The sequence below is a fragment of the Mustela erminea genome, chromosome 17 (assembly GCF_009829155.1).
Source record: "Mustela erminea isolate mMusErm1 chromosome 17, mMusErm1.Pri, whole genome shotgun sequence".
NCBI lineage: Eukaryota > Metazoa > Chordata > Mammalia > Carnivora > Mustelidae > Mustela > Mustela erminea.
In genome coordinates, this window is record NC_045630.1 from 4,736,336 (window position 1) to 4,760,169 (window position 23,834).

At 36.2% G+C, this 23,834-nt stretch overlaps 1 long non-coding RNA gene across 1 annotated transcript in view; it reads left to right on the top strand.

Annotated features, from left to right (window-relative positions):
- Positions 1-23,834, top strand: part of LOC116575987 — a 203,835-nt gene that overhangs the window by 23,655 nt on the left and 156,346 nt on the right. The window lies entirely within an intron of this gene.

The following is a 23,834-nucleotide window of genomic DNA, read 5'->3' on the forward strand; positions in this document are numbered from 1 at the left end:
AAAGTTATCATAAAAAGGATGTTTTCCTACACTTGCACATGTTGTGAGCTTATACTCCAAAATACTTGAGTTTCTTCCTGGCACCGAAAGTGCTGATTTACTACAAAATTGAGGAAGTCTCTGGTTCTCTGTACTTCAGTGTTTCCATCTGTTCAATGGAATACCTACCTTTTTTTTTTTTTTTTAAACAGAATGCCAGGATTATGTGCTAAAAAGAACATGGATTTTTAAATCAGAACTGAGATGAGAGCCTGGCACCGCCCAGCGCTTACCTGGCCTTTGGCATGATACTTGACTTCTCTGTTTTGTTCATTTTTAAATTGAGAAAATTCCCACTTCACAAGGATTGAGAATGAAATAAATGGGAAAATTCTGCCTTACATGAAATGTTCCATAAGTGTTTATCTCTTTTCCACCCTTCTTAAATACTATACTGTAGTATACGATATACAGTCTAAAGTTGGAATCCATCACAAAATCCTGGAAAGTAATGATTTTAAAGAAATATGTACAGCAGGATATTATTCAACTGAAGTTCTTTTAAATAAAAGTTTAAATGAAAGCAATTTCTTCAGTTGAAAAAAATATTTTTTAATCTAAGAGAATCAAAGGTTGCTTGTTTTTATTTTTTAATTAGGGGCAAAAGGCTTACTGATTTACAATCCTCATTTATAAAAGAGAAAGCTAAAGGTAATAGAGGTTTTGTGGTGGGTCACACCATGCATTGCTGGGTGTAGTGGAGTGGGAACCTGAGCTCAGGGATACTAACCATCTTCTAACCTATCATCTTCTCTTAATATCACACTATTTTTAACAGTATTTCTCCCTGTGTTGTCACATTTTAACTTGGCCTTATTTTACCTTGATCAATCAGTTGTCTCTGAAGAAGAATCCAGAGTCAGAGAGGAATAATTTTTCAGTACAACAGTGTTTCTGTCACTCTGTGCTAGGTGTTGGTATACAGAGATGAATAACAAACTGACCCTAAAAGAACCATACATTGTACCTAGAACTCCGGTACTCATATCAAGTCTGTAATGCACATGCACAAGGACAGAATTTAAAACTGGCTCCTGAAAATTTAGACTTCTGCTTCTTTGAACTGCTCCCTCTCCTGTCTCCTTTCCAAACTATAGATGGAAATGTCTCTGCTTACTCACTTCTGTAAACATTTATTCAAATGAAGAACTGTTCCAAATAAAATCCAGTTCCTCCTTCTACCCTTAACCAACGTTGGCCCCTGCTATACCCTTATTTATTATTTTAACTTAATGAAAGTATCTTAAGCAAGATAACATGCTTATCTCAAGAAGAATACATTCCAGGGCTTCTTTTCGTGAAACGGGGTTCCGAAATGAAGGAACTTCAAGTTAGAACAAGTGCTAGTAGGGAAGACTTTTGAAATTCTAGAGTAATGAGTCACCATTGGTTCATTTTTGGTGTAAGCTATAAGAATTGACATCTCAGGGGCTCCTGGGTGGCTCAGTGGGTTAAGCCTCTGCCTTAAGCTCAGGTCATGATCTCAGGGTCCTGGGATCGAGCCCCACATTGGGCTCTCTGCTTGCAGGGAGCCTGCTTCCTCCTCTCTCTACCTGCCTCTCTGCCTACTTGTGCTCTCTGTCTGTCAAATAAGTAAATAAAATCTTTAAAAAAAAAAAAGAATTGACATCTCAGATGTGACCTCTTAGGACGCGACAAGAGCACCAAACTCAAGCTTTTGTATTTATGACCTAACATGGATCACATATTTAGAATGAGATTTTTTTTTCAATTAAGTATATTGAACATTTCCTATCAGCTTGCTACTGTTCTAAGAGCTTTGGGGGATATAAAAAATCACAGGTGTCAAGGAATTTCCCACACACTAAATTGAAACCTTAAGCAGAGGGAGGACAGAGTCTCAGAGAACAGAAAGATCTGGATAAACTAAATTAACTGAGAACACAAGTTAGAAATGGATTGAGAGGAGAGAGAAAGGAGCTCTTTCTTGTGGGAGCCATAAAACCTGAGGAATAAATATTCAGAGGTATAAACATCATCAAATGTTAGAAAACATTTTAAAAGTTTAATATGAACAAAGGCAAAATGCCAAATTTTTGAATGGATCTAGTAGTTCTCATTCAAGGGCTGCAAAATGAGGAACTCAGGAAAACCCTGTATGTTTTGGGTTTAAAAGAAAGAATGTAAGACATGTTTGATTAAGTTGTTTTAACTGTATTCTTGGTTGTTTCAAATTTGGGATGAGTTCGATGTATAGAAACGTGGCTCTAGCTCAGTTATTGTCCACATTATACTAACATGAATTGGGCACCGATTATGTGTCTTCTCTGTGCACAGATAGTTATATCTGAGCATTTAGCAACCCTCTATTGACATCCATATTTTAAAATGATGAGACTGACATTTGAGGGGATAAATCAGTAGTCCATACTAATAGAGATTGAATCCCCATCTTTTGGATCCCAGAGCTCTAATTTTTCTGCCTCTATATGCTGAAATATATGTGAAGTGGATGCCTTGTGGAAGAAACAGAGTGGGATACATATTAAAATCTGTGAGAAAATATTAGATGGACATAAGATTCCTCCAAAACCATGTATTACTCAGGTCTGCATGCCTTGCCACATTCTTTTTATATACTACTTACCATGACTTTATCCTTGGGACAGTCTATGGTGTAGCATACTCCGTCAGAAATACTCAATATATCAGAACTCAGTAATGCTGCACAGCTGCTTTTTCTTACTTTAGATACCAGAGTACTCACTCTTGTGACAAATAAGGCCCATTTAGCTTGAAGTTACATAGATCTAGATAGATAGAGAGATGATAGATAGATACATAGATGATCTATAATAGGCATGATACATAAATAGGGTCTTAAACTCAGAATTTTATAAAGACAACAACAGTATCTACTAAAATTAATAAACACATTTAATAAAGAGAATTGTGTACAGCTAATTATACATAAATATATATACAACTATACACATATATGTATAACATACATATTTATACACATATTTATATGTGATATGTACAACAAATTTTAAAAGATACTCAGAAGTTTCTTGTATCAATTTCCAGATCATTCTAAGAAACAAAAAATAACCCTTATCAGGATGGTCTAGGAAATAGTTGAAATTCAAATTGGGTTTTCCTTATTTCACTATTTGAAGATGACATGATACTATACAGAGAAACTCCTAAGGAGTCCACCAAAAATTACTGGGACTGACAAATTAATTCAAAGTAAAGTCACAGGATACAAAATCAATGTACAGAAATCTGTTCCATTCCTAAACACTAATAATGAAACAGCAGAAAGTGAAATTAAGAAAACAATCCCATTCGCAATTGCATCAAAAGCAATAAAATATCAAGGAATAAATTTAACCAAAGAGATAAAATACCTGTACCTTGAAAACTATAAAACAGATTAAAGAAATTCAAGACAATGCAAAGAAATGGAAAGGCATTCCATGCTCACGTGTTAGGAGGAAAAACATTGTTAAGATATATTCTACGCAAAGCAATCGGTTACAGATTTAATAAAAATATCAACAGCATTGTCCACAGAACTAGACCAAACATCTTAAAATTTTTATGGAACCAGAATAGAGGAGTACTCAGAAGTATCCAAGACAATCTTGAAAAGGAAAACCAAAATTCAGACTTCTAGTTGTATTTTTTTCAAGCTGTAGTAATCAAAACAGTATGGTAATGGCACAAAAATAGACACATAGATCAATAGAATAGAAAACCCCAAAATAAACCACAAATAAATAGTCAACTAATCTTTGGCAAAGGAGGAATGAATATACAATAGGAAAAAGTCTCTTCAACACATGGTGTTGGGAACACTGGACAGTTACATGCAAAAGAGTGAAACTGGACTGCTTTCTTACACAGTACACAAACTCAAAATGGATTAAAGACCTAAACGTGAGACCTGAGATGATAAAAATCTTAGAAGTAAGCACAAGCAGTAATTTTTCTGACACTGGCAGTAGCAGCATTTTTCTAGATGTCTCCTGAAGCAAGGGACATAAAAGCAAAAATAAACTATTGGGATTACATAAAAATGTAAGCTTCTGCACAACAAAGGAAACAGTCAACAAAACTCAAAGGAAATTTACTGAATGGGAGAAGATATTTACAAATGATGTATCCAATAAAAGGTTAGTATTCAAAATATATAAAGAACTTATAAAACTCAACACCCATAAAACAAAAGACATTTTAATTGGATTATTAAATGGGTAGAAGGTATGAACAGACATTTCTCCAAAGAAGATATAGAGTTGGCCAACAGATACATGAAAAGATACTCAACATCACTGATTATCAGGGAAATGCAAATCAAAAGTACAATGAGCTATCACTTCACACCTGTCAGAAAGACTAAAATAAAAAACACAAGAAACAAGTATTGGTGAGGATGTGGAGAAAAAGGAACCCTCATGCACTGTTGGCGGGAATGCAAACTGGTGTGACTACTGAGGAAATACTTGTCCATCAGTGTTCAAGTCTTTAACATTGTACTTGGTACATAGAAGACATTAAGTAATGTTTTCTAAATGAACAAGGGGAACAACGTGCCCTTTTGTAATATTTTGGAATCCTTTTTATAGAAAAGCCACAGACTTTCTTTATTCATTTAGGTTCCCAGTACCAAAACCAACAAATCTAGCCATGAGCCAGAATATTTAAATCCCATTATGTAAGGCTAAGGCTAAAAATGGAAAACCAGAAGATAAAAGGTCTCATAGATTTCTGTGCGGACACATGTCACAGTTGGGTGTTGAAAGCAGTGAATGTGATGACCATTCACCACTGGTAGGTCTGTTTCGTATTAGTTTGTCAAATGGGAAGACCAAGTAGAAAAATATAAAGGGAAAATGTCATATATGTCATCTTTGCCAGGGCTTCCCAAGGAAATCCAGGACATTTGGGGAATGCTTAGTCTCAGATATAGTAAGATCTTCTTATTTCAGTCAGGTTGATAGGTAGGTGAAATTCATAACTCTTTGATGACCTGTGTGATTCAGCAATGCCCATTCATTATGGCTCCCAGGGTGATGTTTGATATTTTTAAATAGGATATGACACACCATTTTACAAAATGGAAAATCTATTTTCAGTTCAGATTCCAAACAGGAAGTAATTCTTCCAATTTTGTTTTTTGGGTTTTTTGTTTGGTTGGTTTGTTTGATTTGTTTTTGTTTGTTTGTTTTGTTTTGTTTTGTTTTGTTTTTTTGTGACTAGTTAGGGAAAGAGACAAATACAAATGGCCATTGCAGAAAAAAGTATGGAAATAGGATGAGAACTAAATACCTGACCTCATTCAGAGGAAGGGAAGTTTTGTAAAGGAGGCAATATCTAAGCAGAGATATACATCTGAAGAGAGGTTAATCAGATGAAAAACCTCATAACATACTATTTCTCTAAGCTAATCAATTGCAGTTCAGTAAATGTGTTGATATATAATATGTATGTGTCATATATTAATAATTTTCAAAACACCATAATATATAAATATGTATTCCTTATGGTATAATGCCAAAATATATATTTAATGTGTGTCCAAGCATGTGTGTGTGTTTGTGTATGCATGTGTAGTCTTACAGCTTCTTGGGCACTTCATTTGACAATGGAGAATTCAGAAGTAAGGCAAGTTTATTGATCTTAAGGAATCCCTTGACTGATAATTGCTTTTTTTGTTTGTTTCTTATGTTTTTTTTTTTTTTTTTACATTTGATCCTTCCAAACTTGCATTGAAAATGTGTTTCAAGTTTCCCTTATCTTTTTATATGATTTTATTTAACTTTCCCAGAGTTACCAGTTAATTCGATTCAGGTGAGAATTGGCAAATCATCTAGAGTTGTTCAGTCCAAGGTACTCGTCTATCCAGTTTGATGACTCTAGCCATGAATACAGTAGGATGTTCCACAGTAAAGAGGAAATCTCAGGTTGGTGTGCCAATGGAAAAAACACTGAATCACAGGCAACGTTGTGGAATGTTGCTTGATGGAATAGTGCCAACTGAAGGTAGCAGGCAGTTTCCATTTGCTAAATAAAGAATGAACAACTTGAAGGAGTTAGCTATGAATATTATACTAAGATAAGGCCCAAATTATTTCAGGGTTTTGATCATCCAACAAGCCTAAAGGAACTATTTTTGGCTGAAAATAAGGCTGTTCTCCTCCTCACACGTACACAGCCTCTTACATCCTCTTCTGGTCCCTCATCCTGTGAATTAATAGATCATGTCAGGCACCAGCCTTACTGATGGCAACATCACTGAGTGCTGATTTCACGTGTAAACCATAAAAAAAGAAGACATAAAATTATAAAGAGTGAAAACAAGGAAACAAATATATATTAAAAGCCAGGCATTGTGTTTAAAGTTTAAACTCTCACATCCATTGTTAGATTTCTTTAATCCTCACAAAAACATTACAGAGGAACCCATGTTAATCACATTCTACAGATGAGAACATCGAAGTTGAGAAAGGTTTAACAATTTAACCAAGACCAAATTCGAATCCAGATCTGTTTAACTTTAAAATCTATTCATTCTGTCTTGATACATAAACAAGTACCTGAATTTGGCTTTGGTAAGAGAAGGATTTTAAAATGAGAAAACAATTTACAATGTTAAGGATCCTGAAGTGTTTCACGTCTTTTTAACTTTTTGTTGGTTGGTTGGTTGGTTTTTGTTTTTTAAGTAGGTTCCCTGCCAAGCATGGAGCCCAAAATGGGGCTTGAACTTGCAACTCTGAGATCGAGACCTGGGAGCTGAGATCAAGAGCTCGATGCTTAACTGAATGAGCCACCCAGGCACCCCTGCTCCACTTCTGAATATGATATTTACTAATATATCTTTTGAAGGGAAGAGTCTTAGTAAATAATAGTATCTTTTTTAAACAGACATATTTTTTGCTCTGTCTTCAATTTCATATTCCTTCTTTTATTCCTCGTTATCTGAAAATGACTCAGATTTCCAAATGGAGTCAGATGTGAAATGAAATTTTAAATTAGGATAAAAGATATTGATTGTGGTGGAATGTCAAAATGATTTCCAATCATATAATATCCCCCATGGTGTTCAATTTTTTTAGTAGAAAATGTCAACTGAAAAAAATTTCTTTACATTCTGTTATATATAAACACTGTATATATAGCATGCATCTATTTTTATTATTATTTATTTTTTTAGCATGCATCTATTTTTAATTTTATCTGTCATTTATCTTAAGGATGAGATAATAGTAAAATTTATGGGTAAACATAAAGTCAGAGGTTTATTAATTAAAAGAGAAATTTAGAGCCAGGTAAAGTTGTGGAAACCAAATGGAAAGGTTAGTTGTGGTAATTTCAAGGTAGAAGAAAACAGAGGCCCCGGAAGTTTCAAAGGGAAGACAGTACAGTAACTGTGGCAGAGATGACAGATTATTTCAACAGCTGTTAGAGTCATTCATGAATGTGCTGAAAGCACAAAGACCGGTGAGAAGATTCTACAGTTTGTAACTATATTGACAACAGTCACAACAGCAATAGCAGCTAACATTTATAGATCACCTTCTGTCTTTTAAGTAGGAGTTGAATAGCCCATTATAAGGATTTTATCATGCAATTTGAAGTCATCTTATTGGCAAGACTATTTTAGGTTCAAGGTAGGAAATGTAAAACCCACCGCCAGTTGTATTTCTATAAACACATAAAACATGTGATTTGTCAGTGAGTGGATGAACAAGAAAATTAAATGGCATGGACTTCTGAAAAGAGTGAGCCAAGGAAAGGAGAAATGGCTCTAGCTCCATCATTCCCCCTTTCCAAGTCCAGCCTGCAATTTGTCTATCTCAGTTTTTCATGGTGTCTTGGAGTTGGTGGACATGGGGAGGCCAGCTGGTATTGCTGTGCTATGTGATGAGATAGGAGAAGAAGTTCCAGGAAAGCATCCTGATAAGATATAAAGAATCTAGTGAAGGGGCCAACCATTCTGAATTCTACATGTAGAAACTCTTAAGTCTCATACAAGTGTGAAATATTCAGGATGTTTTCCTGACTTTACAGTTGAATTCACCAGGCCTCTTCATACTTCATCATTTATTTTATTTTATTCTCAGTTATAAAGAGTTTTCTGCTTTTCCCTATAGAATCCCCCCTACCTGCACGGTCATCTATACACACCACACATACATTTTTTATTATATTAAGTTAGCCACCGTATAGCACATCATTAGTTTTTGATGTAGTGTTCAGTGATTCATTAGTTATGTATAACACCCAGAGCTCATCACAACACATTCCCTCCTTAATACCCATTGCCTGACTACCCCCATCCTCCCACCCCCTCCCCTCTGAAACCCTCAGTTTGTTTCCAGGGTCCATAGTCTCTCATGGTTTGTTTCCCTCTCTGATTTCTCCCCCTTCAGTTTTCCCTTCCTTCCCCTATTGTCCTCCATGCTATTCCTATGTTCCACGTATGAGTGAAACCATATGATAATTGTCTGTCTGCTTGACTTACTTCACTTAGCATAATCCCCTCTAGTCTTCCATCCATGTCGATGCAAATGGTGGTATTCATCCTTTCTGATGGCTGAGTAATACTCCATTGTATATATGGACCACATCTTCCTTATCTTTTCATCTGTTGAAAGGCACCTTGGCTCCTTTCATAGTTTGGCTATTGTGGCCATTGCTGCTCTGAACATTGGGGTGTATGTGCTCCTTCTTTTCACTACATCTGTATCTTTGGGATAAATACCTAGTAGTGCAATTGCTGGGCCATAGACTAGCTCTATTTTTAACTTTTTGAGGAACCTCCATACTATTTTCCAAAGTGGTTGCACCAACTTAAATTCCCACTAACAGTGTGAGAAGGTTCCTCTTTCTCCACATCCTCATCAACACTTGTTTTTTTCAGGAAAAATTGTTAATTTTTGCCATTCTAACTAGTTTAAGGGGATATCTCAGTGTGGTTTTGATTTGAATTTCCCTGATGGCTAGTGATATTGAACATTTTTTCATGTGTCTCTTAACCATTTATATGTCTTCTTTGAAGAAGTGTCTGTTTATGTCTTTGGTCCATTTTTTTTGACTAGATTGTTTTTTGGGTGTTGAGTTTGCGAACTTCTTTATAGATCTTGGATACCAGCTCTTTATCTGTTATGTCATTTGCAAATAACTTCTCCCATTCCATGGGTTGCCAGTTACTTTGTTGACTGTTTTCTTTGCTGTGCAGAAGATTTTATCTTGATGAAGTCCCAATAGTTCATTTTTGCCCTTGCTTTCCTTGCCATTGGAGAAGTGTCTTGAAAGAAGTGCTGTGGCTGATGTCAAAAAGGTTACTGCCTATGTTCTCCTCTGGGATTTTGATGGATTCCTGTCTCACATTGAGGTCTTTCATCAACTTTGAGTTTATCTTTGTGTATGGTGTAAGAGAATGGTCCAATTTCATTCTTCTGTATGTAGCTGTGCAATTTTCCAGGCACCATTTATTGAAGAGACTGTCTTTTTTCCATTGGATATTTTTTCCTGATTTGTCAAAGATTAGTTGACCATAGAGTTAAGGGTCCATTTCCAGAGACTCTATTCCACTGATCTCTGTGTCTGTTTTTCTGCCAATACCATGCCATCTTGGTGATCACAGCTTTGTAATATAGCTTGAAGTCAGGCAACTACACAGCACATGTGTTATTTTAGGATAGTAAATGAATAAAACTATAAAGTAGCCAAATTTGTAAAGAGTTTATTTAGTTGCTAAGTTCACACATATAAATGAAATGGCAAAGAATTTGGACACTTTTGAGTCTGATATGTGAGTATACAGGTGGGATCCTTAGGATGTTCTTTTGTCACCTTGTAAGCCTAGAATGTAAAAGCTGGAAGAAATTACTTTAACTCCCTCATCTTCCCAGTGAGGGAACTGTGGACCCTTCTTAAAACTCTTGGTGAGTGAAAGAGAGAGTCAATTATCATATGGTTTCACTTATTTGTGGAGCATAACAAATAACATGGAGGACATGATCTCAGGGTCTTGGGATCGAGTCCCTCATCAGGCTCTCTGCTCAGCGGGGAACTTGCTTCCTCGTCTCTCTCTCTCTCTCTGCCTACTTGTGATCTCTGTCAAGTAAATAAATAAAATCTTAAAAAAAAGCAACTAATTATGTATTGTATCATGGAAATACATATTTGACCAAAAAAAAAAAAAGACTCTATCTTCAGAAAAGTTGTTAGACCTCATAAATGAATTCAGTAAATTTGACACAAAATCAATTGACACAAAATCAATATAAAATCAATATACAATATACAAAATTGACACAAAATCAATATACAAAATTTAATTGTGTTTGAACTACTAACAATGAACAATCAAAAAATCAGTTAAGAAAACAATGGTATTTACAATTGCATCAAAAAGGATAAAATACTTAAGGAATAAATTTAACCAAAGAGATGAAAGATTTGTATGCTGAAAACTATAAGACATTGAAGAAAATTGAAGAAGACACAAATAAATGGAAAAATATCCCATGCTCATGGTTTGAATGTATTAATGTTGTTAAAATGTCCATATTGCTCAAAGCAATTTGCAGATTCAATAATTTCTAAAAAGAAAAAAATCCAATGGAATATTTCTCAGAAATTTTTTAAAAATCCTAAAATTGGGGGACATCTGAGTGACTCAGTTAAGCTTCTGCCTTTGGCTCAGGTCATGATACCAGGGGCCTGGGATTGAGTCCCGCATCAGGCTCCTTACTCAGTGGGGAGTTTGTTTCTCCCTCTGCCTGCAGCTCCTCCTGCTTGTGTGTTCTCTCTCTCTTCACAGACAAATAAGATAATTTTAAAAATCCTATAATTTGTATAAAACCACAAAAGACCACACAAATAGAGCAATTTTGAGAAAGAACAACAAAGTTTAAAACATCACATTTCTTGATTTCAAACTATATTATAAAGTTTTAGCAATTGAAACAGTATGATATTGACATAAAACCAGATATATAAGTCCATGAAACATGATAGAGGGCCCAGAAATAAACTCACACAAGTATGGTCAATTACTTTACAAAAAGGAGCCAAGAATATACAGTGGAGAAAAAACAGTGTCTTCAATAAATGGTGTTGGGAAAACTGGACAGCCACATGCAAAAGAAGGAAATTGCACCATTATCTTACGCTATGCAGAAAAATAAACTCAGAAATGATTAAAGACTTAAATGTAAGACCTGAAACCATAAAACTTTTAGAAGAAAGCATTAAGGGGCAAGCTACTTTAACATCAGTCTTAAAAATAATATTTTTGGATTGACACTAAGAGCAAATGCCAACAAATTCTCTTTTTTAAAATTTTATTGTGTTATTTGAGTTACCATACAGTACATCATTAGTTTTTGATGTAGTGTTCCATGATTCTTTGTTTGTATATAACACCCAGTGCTCCATACGCTTAATATCCATCACTGGCAAACACATTTTGAAAAGGTTCTAACATCACAATTCACCAAGGAAATGCAAATCAAAACCATGATGAGCTCTTACCTCATACCTGTTAGAATGGCTATCATCAAAAAGGCAAGAAATAAAAAAGGTTGGGGAAGATGTAGAGAAAATGGAATCCTTTTGCACCATTGGTAGGAATATAAATTTGTACAGCCACTATGGAAAATAGTATGGAGGTTCCTGAAAAAATTAAAAGTAGAACTATTATATGACATATATATATAAACATATATGCATATATGTTTACATATATATAATATATAATATAATATATATAATTATATATAATATATAATATATGTAATTATAGATGTATATAATACATATAACATATATATTATATATAATACATGTAATTATAGATGTTTTGAAATTATGTGAAATTACATATTTATATATACTCATATATATGGGATATATATAATTCAATAAGAAATTAAATGTATATGGGGCGCCTGGGTGGCTCAGTGGGTTAAGCCTCTGCCTTCAGCTCAGGTCATGATCTCAGGGTTCTGGGATCGAGCCCTGCATTGGGCTCTCTGCTCAGCAGGGAGCCTGCTTCCTCCTCTCTCTCTGCCTGCCTCTCTGCCTACTTGTGATCTCTCTCTCTCTCTCTCTCTGTGTCAAACAAATAAATAAATAAAATCTTAAAATAAACTAAATGTATATTCATATATATATATATGGAAATTGAAACAGGATCTCAAAGAGATGTCTATATTCCCATGTCCTTGCAGCATTATTCACAACAGCCAAAATATGTAAATAACCTTAGTGTCCAATCAAAGAGGAATGAATAAAAATAAGCACCACTATATATATACAATATTATTTAGCTGTGAGAAAGAAGAAAGTCCTGCTATTTGTGACTGGATGGATAACGATAACCTTGAGGGCATTATCCTAAGGGAAATAAGTCAAAGAAAGACAAATACTGCATAATATCATTTGTATGTGTCATTTAAAAAAACCAAACTCATAGAAACAGAAACTAAAATGGTGGTTACCAGGGGCTAGCTGATGTGGAAAAAGGGAAAATATTGGTCAAAGAGTACAAACATCTAGTTATAAGATAAGTAGTTCTGGGAATCTAATGTCCAGCATAGTGATCATAGTTAAAAATAGTATATTACATTTTTTTTAAGATTTTATTTATTTATTTGACAGAGAGAGATCACAGTAGACAGAGAGGCAGGCAAAGAGAGAGAGAGGGAAGCAGGCTCCCTGCTGAGCAGGGAGCCCGATGCGGGACTCGATCCCAGGACCCTGAGATCATGACCTGAGCCGAAGGCAGCGGCTTAACCCACTGAGCCATCCAGGTGCCCGTAAATAGTATATTACATATTTAAAAGTTGTTAAAAGAGTAGATCTTAAACGTTCTCAACACACACACACACACACACACACACACACACACAGTAAATAGGTAACATGATTCCGTCGTTAACATGGTGATGGTAACCATTTTGCAATATATGTGTATCACATCGTCACTTGTATACCTTAAACTTACACAGCGCTATATGTAAAGTCTCGATAAAGTCTCAATAAAGCTGGGGGGGAAAATAAGTGTCCCCCAGTGCAGGTTTATCTTTTCTCCCCCACAAGTCTTTTGGGGTAGGCAGCCACTTCTCGCCTGTTACTCCTCTGACACACTGGGTAACTGTGAGAAGGCTTGTCCTCCTACTATTTTCCCTTGCTGCAAATTATTTCCTCAATGCCAGCCATTTTATCTATACAGGAAAAGGGAGGTTGCTAAAACATTTGGTGGAATGACCCTCTTTGTGAAATCTGCAACAGATAATTTTTGAATTTAGAAGTTTAATCTTAGAAGATAACATCCACTTGTGTATTCTAGGCTGTGAGGTGCCTTTATAAAAATACCTGCACCGGGCATCAAGGGGTAAGACATTGAAGGAGAAGAAAATGGATACCTCTTTTACTGTGTAGTTACATGGCTTGCTTTTTACACTTCGTATAGCGTAACTAGTATATTCTTTAAACAATTCACAAAATAATATGTAATGGATGCCTGGTACCCATACTGAATGGATATAGCAATAACACTGTTGGAATTTTTTTTAAAATATTGAGGAATATGAAAACTAGTATATATTCAAGTTCATTCACTTGCATGTTTCTTTTCCTCTTGGTGCTAAGCAACGTAAAAAAAAAAAAAAAAATCAACAGGAAGTGTCTGGGTAGCCCCTAACCAGTAGAAAACTTGTTGGAGATTATGGCCTATATTCTCAAGCTTATTATCTAAGCTCAATACTGGACATAATGGTTATTCAAGCATGGGTTGATGATTTGTTTAGAGTAGTTATCTAAGCTCTAGAAAGTATTCCTACAAGTTTCTTCAGCTAAGAGACAGTCTTAGGGTTATATGAAGAGGCTTAGTGCTGTTCTGATACTGAAAGTGTCCATCCCTTACAAACAATAGTCTTCTTTGTACTTGAGAAGGGTTCCTGCTGGTTCCCTGCTCAGAGGAAGCTCTTATCTCAAAATAGGCTAATAAGCATTCTAGCTCATGGCGGAAACCTGCTTTCTAGAAGTACCAGTATCAGAGAGGCTAGTATTAGAAAAAACCCTTTGTTTTCTCTCCTTCTTAATCCTCTGCTGACCAACTCTTACATCATCCTCTAAAATCCCACTAGGCGTTACTTTCTGGAGAAACCATCCCTTGACTTCTCATCTTAGTTAAGTGCCTCTTACATTTGCTCTCAAACCTCATCATATTTTTCCATATTATAGCACTTAACCTTCTGCAGTATAATTATCTGCTTATGTATGCACATAGTGGTGATTTTCTTTTTCTAATTTCTTTATACCCCAACCCTACCTAAGGCCTGGTCCATAGATTATTCTCAGTGGACACTGGGTGGAGAGATGGATGGGTGAATGAGTGGCTTTACTAACATTAGATCATCACACAGCAACACCCAGATAGGTTTAACTCCTAAGGCTTGAGTTTACAAGTCCTATGTTCACCCCATTCTATTCCCACTAGTCAGAATCAGCTATCACCAGAGCGAAGTCTATGTTGAATTTTTTGCTTCACGTTTAACTTCATGATTGTTTTTCCCCTAAGCATCGTAACACTGATAACAACATTTTTAAATAGTACAGCTCAAATCTGGTGGTCTCATAGCTGACTGTAATGCTCAAGCCTTTCTCTCCTATGAGATTCTGACTGCTGAGGGCTTTGAGGTGACATTGCAGAAGGCGAACAGAGCAGTGTTTGTGCTCATCATGTAAACCCTATAGTATAAATAGCATGACTCATATTGGTCTTGTCCAAACTGGAGGCCCGGTAGCACCCTGCCTGTGATTTGTAATTACCAGGATCTTACTAGACACCCTGTAGGCACTGAGTGATTACCCTGTATGTTTGTTTCCTGATGTATATCAAACTAAGATGTAATATAAACCCTACCACAAAACCACATCCTGTTAAAGAAGTAAATACAGTGAACAGTTTCTTAGCAAGAAGGATAATCATGATCAGCTCATGTAAAATGGCTTGCCTCCCAAGCAGTTCTTGAGTTTGTTATCACTCTGGTTTTGCTCATTCTTTCACTTACTTTGATACATTGTTCCTATGTCCATAATAGTATTGGTGTCTACATATTAAACTGCAAACCCCTGAAGGGGTGGGGTGGGACAGTGTTTGTCTCTATATCCATAGTATCTCGCATAGTGTGGGTATTCAGCAAATGTGTATAGAAAGACTGAATGAACGAGTGAAAGAATATATTGATCCTTTTGGAATCAAATGTTCCATATAATTTGAATTATCTTTCCACATAGGAATGGGCTTTCCCATCATCTTTCACATATTTTGTCCTATATTATAACCAAAAAACATTAATTAAGGAGGCTACATTCTCTGGCCTTGGATCAAGATCAAATGAGCTGGTTCCTACTTCGACCCAACATCTTGGTCTCCTTAGGATCATTTCTTTGCTTGCTTCATTCAGTTGTAACTGATCAGATATCACTTTACACTATACACAGAATGAAAGTTAACATACAGAATGGGAGAAAATGTTTGCAAATCATATATCTGATAAGGGACTGACATTCAAAATATGTAAGGAACTCCTACAGTTCAACAACAACAACAACAACAAAACCTCAAAAACGGGCAAAGGAATTCTCTGAAGATATAGGGATGGCAAATAAGCACATGAAAAGATGCTGATAGGACCGATCTTTAAAGAATCGCAAATCACAACAGTGAAATATGTTCTCTCCATTAAGATGACTATTTGTTATTAATTAGTAAAATAGCAAGTGTTGGTGAAGATGTGGAAAAATTGGAACCCTTATGCATTGTTGGTAGGAATATAAAATGGTACAGCCACTGTGAAACAGTATGGCAATTCCTATAAAACTAAACATAGAATTTATATATGACCCAGCCATTTCACTTTTGGGTATATACTCAAAAGAATTGAAAGCAAGGACATGAACAGATACATGTTCATAACAGTATTTTTCACAATAGCCAAAAAGATGGAAGCAATCCAAATATCCATTGACAAATGAATGGATAAACAAGATGTGTATATGATGAACTGTATATGTCCCCCCAAAATGGATATGTTGAACCCCAGTGAGGAAGCCTCTGAGGAAGTAATTAAGTCTAAATGAAGTCATAAAAGTAGAGCTTTGATATGATAGGATTAAAGTCCTTATAAAAGGAAACACCAGGGTAAGCTCCTTCACCTTCATCCTGGCAATGATTTTTTTTTTTATTTGACCCATAATCAAAGTAAACAAGCAAAATAATCAAGTAGGGCCACAACAAACTAAAAAGCTCCTGAATAGAAAAGGAAACCATTAACAAAATGAAAAGGCAACCTATGAAATGGGGAAAAATATTTGCACACCACATGTCCAATAAGAATTTAACATCCAAAATATACAAGGAACTCATACAACTCAGTAACAAAAAGCAAATCCCCAATTTAAAAATGGACAAAAGACCTGGATAGACGTTTCTCCAAAGAAGACCTAAAAGTGTCCAACAAGTTTTGAAAAGGTTCTCAACATCACTAATCATCAGGAAAATGTAAATCAAAACCAGAATGAGATATTGCCTCAAACCTGTTGCGATGGCTGTTATCAAAAAGGCAAGAAATAACAAATGCTGGCAAAGATGTAAAGAAAGCTTCTGTCATCTTAGAGTACACAGAACACACACACGCACGCACACACACACACACACACACACATCTTTAAGACAGAATGTTTGTAGAAATCTGGACATTGAAGGCCATTCTGGTGAAGACCCTAACATAAATGAGGAAGAGATTCTTGGAAACCAGAGGAAAGATGAAGAATTTGCATGCCTTGTTTTCTAGTGTTTTGTAGAAAGCAGAACATGGAAGAGATGAAATTGGTTATTTAGCTGAGGACATTTCCAACCAAAGTATTTAAGGAGTGGCTTGGCTTCTTTTTACTGCTTATAGTGGAATAGAAGCAGGGAGAGACAAATTGAAGAAATTGTTGAGCAAAAGGAACCAGAACTTGAAGATTTGGAAAATTCTCAGCCTGTCCATGTTACAAAAAATGAGAAAATTCTCTGAAGGGAGTGCCTGAACTATCACTTAGTACAACCATTATGGGCTTGTATAAGCAGAAACACTGCCATTTTTAACTGAAGGGGATAGAGTGAAGGTACAATGAAGGTACGACTTCTTAGATTCCATGGGAAGGGACAATAAATCTATACCGCTCCAAACACATGCTATTCTTAAAAGAAGAAGGGAGGAGCAGAGGGAGGAGGAGGAGAAAGAAGAAGAAGAATGACCCCAAAGGTTATTCAGAGATCACCAGTGTTGCCTCTTTGGTTTCAAAAGGTGAGCTTGGCTTGAGACCACTACCTAGGTTTCAACAGGTCAGATGGTCTCTACCTACTCCACCTAGAACCATGAGGTAAAGGTGCTCCTGCTGAGCCTAAAATTCATACAAAATCTAAAAGGACCCAAATAACCCCCCCCCCCCCAGCAAAAGGGCCTTGACAAAGATTCCAGATTCCAAAACATTACAAAGCTACAGTAATTGAAACAGTATGTTACCAGCATAAAGATAGACATGTAGACCACTGGAAAAGAATAAAGGCTAAAACCTCCTACATATGGTCAAATAATTTTGATTAGGGTGCCAAGTCTACACAATGGATAAAGGATAGTCTCTTCAACTAGTAGTTTTGAAAAAAACTAGATATTCACATGCAAAAGAATGAATTTGGACTCTAAACGAACATCATACGCAAAAAATTTAACTCAAACGAGATCAAAGACTTAAACATAAGAGCTTAAACTATAAAGCTCTTAGAAGAAAACATGGGCAAAATCTTCAAACATTGGATTTGGCAATGATTTCTTGGATATGAGACCAAAGACACAAGCTACAAAAGAAAAAATAGAAAAATTGGAATTCATAAAATTTTAAATATATATATGCATCAAAGGACACTATCAACAGAGTGAAAAGGCAAGCAACAGAATGGGAGGAAATATTTGCATATCATATATCTGATAAGGGATTAAATATCTACAATATGTAAAGAACTCCTGTAGCTCGACAATTAAAAAAACAAAACAAAAAACCAGACAAGCAAATTAAAAAATGGGCAAAGGATTTGAGTGGGCATTCTTCTAAAGAATATATACAATGACAAATACATGAAAAGATGCTAATCATCATCAGTCACTGGAAATGCAAGTCAAAACCACACTGAGATACCATCTCACACCCTTTAGGAGTGGCTATTATCAACACAACAGGAAATAACAAGAGTAGGTGAAAATGTAGAGAAATTAGAACCTTGTGCCATATTGGCTGGAATGTAAAATGGTGTATCTGCTGTGGAAAACAGTATAACAGTTCTTCAAAAAATTTAAAAATGAATTACCGTATGACCCAGCAATGCTACTTCTGGATATACACTCAAAAGAACTGAGAGCAGGATCTCAAAGAGATATTTCTACCACTACATTCATAGCAGCATGATTCACGATAGCTAAAATGTGAAATACCTAAAAAGAACTCCTCAAACTTAATCTGTTGGAAGTATGTATTTTTCCTCTTCTCTGACCTACTTCTACATCCAGGACTTAGTCATTGACCAAACTACCCATCAGATTACCCACCTTTACACTTTGGAATCCACTTTGGTCCTTCTCTCTCCCTCAGCCCTAAGATCCTGTCAGTTTCCAAATCCTGTGTATTTAGCCTGTAAGTCCTACCCCTCCCCTTAAGTTCAAGCCTTTTATTGCAGCTGTGTCTTCATTGGTCCATTTATCACCATTCCTTCTCCACTAGCAATACATTCCTGAAAAAATGGATTGAAGCACTGCCTTTTTAAAAACCTCTTAAATTAATTTTTTTCAGTGTTCCAAGATTCATTGTTTATGCACCACTCCCAGAAAGCACTGCCTTCTTAAAAATTTCGGTTGCCTTCTCAGTGCCTGCAAGACAAATCTGAACTCCTTGAATAGCTTCCTGCAGTCCACTGTCATCATAGCCTCTTCCCTGCTACTGTCTACATGTTTCCTCAGGCGCACAGGTCACAGAGTATCTGTTTCCCTCAGACTTCAAGTTCTTCTCTCTGTCTGGAAACTTTCTCCCTTCTCCATCTAGAAAATGCTAATTCCTTATTTAAACCTAGATAAAAATATTTCCTCACTTTGAAGCCTTCCCTGACCTTCCTAGAAAAATGTAAATACTTTCCACTCTGCACTCTGGGCTTTTGTCATTATTCCAGTGCATCAGTGATGCCTGGCAATTGTCTGTGTGCACGTCTGTTTCTCCTATGACACTCTGAGCATCTGGAGACCAGAAGTCTGTGTCAATAAACTTTATATCCCCAAAACTCTTTAGAACACCTAACACACAATAGGTGCTTAGGTTTTAGTTCATTGATAGAAAGAATTGAGAGAAGGAAGAAAGTTTATTTATAGAAATAAAGAGCTGTGTCAGGATAATGGACCTAGATGACTTTCTTAATATCTGTAGTTCATGTTTAGTACCAACAAAATTTCTCCATAAAACACAGGCACTGAATAGCACCCTTGGGAGGAGAGGAACTGGATTCTAGTTATACACGTACCACCATTGCCTGGCATGATGTTTGACCTCTGATAGGCACTCAGTGTGGAAGAAAGAAGGAAGAGAAGGGAAGGAAGGAGGAGTAAAAGGAGAGAGGTCTGAAAGAATGAAATTTGTGGACTCTGTCTCTAGAGTTTGTATTCTACCCAACTGGACTGAGTCAGATTCTTAAATATCATGGAATCAAGGTTTGCCTTAAAGGGAGAGTCCACACATTTTCCTTGTGGACTGTTCCAACCTCTTATAAGCTTTATTGCCAGGAAAATCTTCCTGTTGGTTAATCCACATCCTTCTGCTATGCATGTAGTCTGCTTTCTACCTTTTCATTTTTAAAAATTTTTTAATTTTTTATTTTTTCAGCATAACAGTATTAATTATTTTTGCACCACACCCAGTGCTCCATGCAATCCGTGCCCTCTCCAATACCCACCACCTGGTTCCCCAACCTCCCACCCCCCGCCCCTTCAAAACCCTCAGGTTGTTTTTCAGAGTCCATAGTCTCTCATGGTTCACCTCCCCTTCCAATTTCCCTCAACTCCCTTCTCCTCTCTATCTCCCCTTGTCTTCCATGCAATTTGTTATGCTCCACAAATAAGTGAAACCATAGGATAATTGACTCTCTCTGCTTGACTTATTTCACTCAGCATAATCTCTTCCAGTCCTGTCCATGTTGCTACAAAAGTTGGGTATTCATCCTTTCTGATGGAGCATAATACTCCATAGTGTATATGGACCACATCTTCCTTATCCATTCGTCCATTGAAGGGCATCTTGGTTCTTTCCACAGTTTGGCAACCGTGGCCATTGCTGCTATAAACACTGGGGTACAGATGTCCCTTCTTTTCACGACATCTGTATCTTTGGGGTAAATACCCAGTAGTGCAATGGCAGGGTCATAGGGAAGCTCTATTTTTAATTTCTTGAGGAATCTCCACACTGTTTTCCAAAGTGGCTGCACCAACTTGCATTACCACCAACAGTGAAAGAGGGTTCCCCTTTCTCCACATCCTCTCCAACACATGTTTTTTCCTGTCTTGCTAATTTTGGCCATTCAAATCGGTGTAAGGTGGTTTTAATTTGAATCTCTCTGATGGCTAGTGATGATGAACATTTTTTCATGTGTCTGATAGCCATTTGTATGTCTTCATTGGAGAAGTGTCTGTTCATATCTTCTGCCCATTTTTTGATATGATTGTCTGTTTTGTGTGTGTTGAGTTTGAGGAGTTCTTTATAGATCCTGGATATCAACCTTTTGCCTATACTGTCATTTGCAAATATCTTCTCCCATTCCGTGGGTTGCCTCTTTGTTTTGTTGACTGTTTCCTTTCCTGTGCAGAAGCTTTTGATCTTGATGAAGTCCCAAAAGTCCTAGAGGAGAACATAGGCAGCAACCTCTTCGATATCAGCCACAGCAACTTCTTTCAAGATATGTCTCCAAAGGCAAAGAAAACAAAAGCGAATATGAACTTTTGGGACTTCATGAAGATCAAAAGCTTCTGCACAGCAAAGGAAACAGTCTACCTTTTCATTTTTAAGGGCAATGTTAAATAATTACTTCTCTAATGTGCTCTCCTCCCATGTTCCAGGGACTGTGTTTGGTGATTTGCACAGGTTATCTCAAGCCCTCACAACAGTTGTACAAACTGATTACTCAGTTTATTCCTCAAATGGGAAAAGTGACTGGTCCAAGCCTTCACAGTCAGCAAGGGATAGAGTCAAAGTTTAACCTGTCTGTCTCCAAAGACTATGTTCCTATTTCATAAAACCTGCCTACACATCTATCCATGCTTCCTTCATTGTTGACTGGCTTAAAATTATTTAATTAACAAATGCTTATAAGGAACTTACTGCATGCTAGGCACTGTTTAAGTGCTTTGCCAGTATTAAAGCACTGAATCCTCAAACAATCTTACAATTGTTAAGTATCATTACTGTTTACATCTTACAGATGAGGAACCTGAAGCACAGAGAAATTAAGTTCTCATTTTACAGATAAGAAGAAGATATTACAGATAAGTAATTTTCCCAAAAACTCAGTAGTAAGGCAGGATCTAAATGCCAGTAGTCTGGACTCAGAATCTGTGTTTTGAGCCTCTACACTAAACTACCTCTAATTTTAGTTTCAAAAAATAATTCACTTGTGAACTGAATTATACTTGTTACTCAAGAAATTGATAACAAAATAGAGATTATAACTTAAGGTTAATTTCTCTCCTTGGAGTCTTTTGCATCTTCATCTTTAAAACAATTTGTTCCATGGCCAGACACAATCTTGATTTTCCCAATAACCATTTTGAAAAAATTTCTATAATTATAGTATAAATCACAGGTGAGAGCCTGTGAAGAGGCCAGGTGAATTACTCTCTTACTCTAGATGAGAACTTTATAAACACATGTCTAGGTTTTTAGTGACAATATAGGGGTGCTAGGTGAACTTAGTTCTTTCATCATAACTGGTCAGTTGTGGTGGTTTCTTGGAGCAGTACATTGAACAGCTTTCAAAAACAATGTTCTGCTACAAATAAATTCAAATAGATCAATCTTCCAATTATGCAGGAGAGCATAAACAACTTTCTGGCTTCCTATAGGTTTTCTTCCTTCTTGTATGAAGGGATGTTCAGCACTAGATGCAAAGATGCACCTACTCTTTCCAGTCAGCATTCTACCAGGAACATCTTTGAATTCAGCAAAGTATTAAAAAACAAAACTCAAAGTGGTCCACTTTCAAAAAACCTGAACTAATTTATCTTTAGCTCTTAATGAAGGTTACAGCACACATTTTCATTTAACTCTCACAAATAACTTGATAAAAGGAAGATGCCATTACCCTTTTTGCAAATAAGGAAACTGAAGCATATAGAAGTCAGATGTCTTGCCAAGAGGTCAAGTGGCTTCATGCCAGTAGCAAGAGGCAAGTAGCAAACTCTGGTATGACTGTGGATGAAAGCCATTCTATTTCTAGAATAGGAGACATTAGGATACCAGACAGAAAGGATGGCCATTATCAGGTAAAGGGCCAATGAGCTTACAGTATTTCAGCAATATACTTGGCTCTGAAGTCTCTGACAGCTATTGCAAAAGGACAGAAATGTGGTAAATAATGAAGTTTTTATTTATTTTTTTATTTTTTTGGAGTTTTTACTTTTTTAAGCACCAAATAATCTTCAGGGGTAAAGTAAAGTATTTTCTGGAACTGTGTATCTCTGAGAGTAGATAATATCTGATATTTTTACTGTGGTTTTACCTAAGACTTAAAAGTGCTGTCCAGATGTATCAAGTGACTCTGCATAAAGGGAAGACTAATGTGTAAAATGTTAGATGAAAGCCATTCTGCAGAAGCTGATAATAACAGGACCTAGACAACTTAGTACTTGGGAGGGAAAAATGAAAGAAAATACACTCTCATAAAAGCCAGAATATTAGAAGACCCTGGGGTGACAAATTGTATTCAGTCATTTTGTAGATAAATATTACCCAATGATGAATGAGAAATGTAAAAGGAGGAGGATGATATTTTTTTTCATCTTCTTGTACCTGAAGAACAATGAGTTAAGCAAACAAATATAATGTAGTCTTGTGATCATTTCTAGATTTTACTCAAGATTGGAATTTTCAGCACAACCTGAAAGTGAATGGCCTGCATTCCTTTGAAGCTAGACTTTGAGCTAATTCACCATGGTATTATAGCTACCATCTTCTGGCCATCTGGGATATTTTCTCTAGGGAAGTGGTGGAATAGAAGTATGGCTGCCAAAGCCATGTGTTTTCTGGCTGGCTTTTAAATGTCTTTCTAGATGAAAATTAACTCAATGGAAAAAAGAGAAAGAAGTAGATAATTTCCAAGCATTCACAAGCCTCAGCAAATAAATCTTACAGTAATTAAAGGAAGTGAAAGCTTTTTATTCCTGTTTTTAGCTACAAGAAGTACTTTCCCAACTTGTTTTTTTTTTTCTGGGTGGCTGATGGGTACCTAATTTCCAGAACTGTAGAAAGATTTGTTAAAGTCAGCTGATTCAGAGTGCTCCTGAGTCCAAGTGGAAACTGCTCTGTAGGACACAGAATCAAACATTCATGAATCCTTAGTACCAGCTCTGATAAGGTATGTGACACCAGTCACTCTTTACAGAATATAACCTGAGATCTACCCCTTATAACACACACCAGTGCCAAATTTCCATATTTATTAACAAATAATA